Source organism: Humulus lupulus, chromosome 2 (genome assembly GCF_963169125.1).
Source record: "Humulus lupulus chromosome 2, drHumLupu1.1, whole genome shotgun sequence".
NCBI classification, from domain to species: domain Eukaryota; kingdom Viridiplantae; phylum Streptophyta; class Magnoliopsida; order Rosales; family Cannabaceae; genus Humulus; species Humulus lupulus.
In genome coordinates, this window is record NC_084794.1 from 158,552,773 (window position 1) to 158,555,096 (window position 2,324).

Genomic DNA, 2,324 nt, shown 5'->3' on the forward strand with positions numbered 1-2,324 from the left:
ACCACTCCTTCTTTTGGTCTGAACTCCACAGTCTTCTTCTGACAGTCTATCGTTGCCCCATGTTTGGATAACCAATCCATGCCAAGTATGACATCATAATCTGGTATACTCAGTTCTATGAGGTCTGCTGGGCACTCCCTGCCTTCTATTGTTACAGGCGTTGACGGTAACCACCTAGTTGACAACATCATGTCTCCCAATGGAAACATTGTACTAAAGCTATGCTCAAACAGTTTGCAAGGCATACTCAACTTATCAATAACATTCATGGAAACATAAGAGTGAGTCGCTCCAGAATTAATGAGGACTTTACACATCATACTAGATATAGGGAGCTAACCTGTGACTACGATGTTGCTATTGGCTGCTTCATTATGAGTTAAGGCAAAAACCTGTGCTGGCACCAGATTCTTGTTACTATTCTGTCCCGCCTTCCATTGTGGGCAATTCTTCCTCAGATGTCCTGCCTGGCCGCACTTAAAACATTTATTGGTGCCGGCCTGGCATTCTCCCGGGTGTCTTTTCGAGCATTTAGGATAGATAGGGTGCTCTACTCAGTTGCCTTGATGATTCCCACGGTTTTGGTCATTAAAGCGATTGTTGCGGTTGTTGGGGTTCTGAGTGTTGTGACTGTTGTTATTTGTGGCCGGAGGTCTTGGTCTCTTATAAGTGCCACTGTTCTGCCCTTCATTAGCTTTCCTTTTGTTACCCATCATTGAAGCCCTTGTTTCGGTAGTTCTCCCTTCTGGCAGCATTATCCTTCCAAATCCAATCTTCCAAATATTCTGCTTCAAGTGTTCTATCAAGTACTTCTTCATAACTGACTACTTCAGGACTGTTCATCATAACATCCCTAGCGATCATCGGCTTGAGTCCCCTCACGAACCTTTGGACTCGCAAAGTTTCAGTTGGCACAAATTTCGAAGCAAATTTTGCCAACCTATCGAACTTTTGAGCATAATCAGTGACATATAGGTTTCCTTGTACCAGAGTTACAAACTCATCTACCTTGGTTGCTAGCACAGCCGCACTGTAATACTTCTTGATAAAACCTTGGATGAATTTTGCCAAAGTCATGGTATTCAAATCACGGGTTTGTTTAATTACATCCCACCATATCCGTGCATCCATTTTGAGTAAATAAACTATGCATGAGACTCTCTGGCGATCATTCAAATCCATATGATAGAAGATGGCCTCAATCGATCTTAACCAATCCTCTACCACTATGGGATCAGCTTTCCCTTCAAAGGTTGGTGGGGCTTGTTTTCTGAAACGTTTATACACTGGCTCAAACCCCATAAGTTACAGGCAGTGGTGCAGGTGGTGGTGTTGGCGGCTGAGGCTGTGCCACTGGCACTTGAGGCACTTAGGGCGTTTGGGGCATTTGAGGCGCTTGCCAAGCATGTGCCAATTCCTTATCTTTCAGTCTTAGTTGTTCTCTCAACCTTGCTACCTCTACAGCCAGGTCCACAGATGGTGTTGTTGGAGCTGCAAGTTGGACTGATGGCATTTCTATTTTAGGGGTTGTCGTGGCCTTAGACCTTCTAGAGACACCCTTTCCTCTGCCTCCTCTTCCTCTAGTCGACATTACGAGATTCTAAGGCATCAAAAGAAAATCATAAGGAAGGAAAATCGCATAATGGTTTGATAGATAAATGCAAAAATCATACATTCAAACCACATCATTTATAGTTTGCAAGAGGAAAATATTAAACCATAGCATTCAAAGTGTTCAAATTATTCCAAAAATTAAACAACCCATAAAGTGTTTAATAACCAAAAACATAAATCCTTAGGGTCCTTTTTAAAAAAATCACATCTTATTAACATTTCATGGAACGATCTACGTGACAGACTCTAGTCCTCAACTGTGGACTCGTCCCCTGAGCTGTAATCAAAGACGTCCTCTAGGATGTGAAAGTAGCCAGGGGCGCTCGCCATAATCCTCATCCTTGCGGTCACACGTTGTATGGCTTGAGTTACTTCCTCAATTGCCAAGGCTCCTTCCACATCGTGTACTGTCTCCATTCGCTCCTCTATCTCTCCGTCATCCGTCTTCACCAATACCAGCTCCTCACGACTAAAATTATAGTTGTCTATAATAAGATCGTAGATTACGTATTCCATGGTACTAAATTCCAGGTCATCTTGAATGACGCCGTGCCATGCTCTATCCAACTGGATTAGGGCCTCAAAGTACATAGCAAATTTCTCTCTGGGCCATAGCAAATTTCCTATTTTTTTTCAACACCCAATATTTCTCTCTGGGCCATAGCAAATTTCCTATTTTTTTTCATGATCTGATCCCTTGAATACGATCA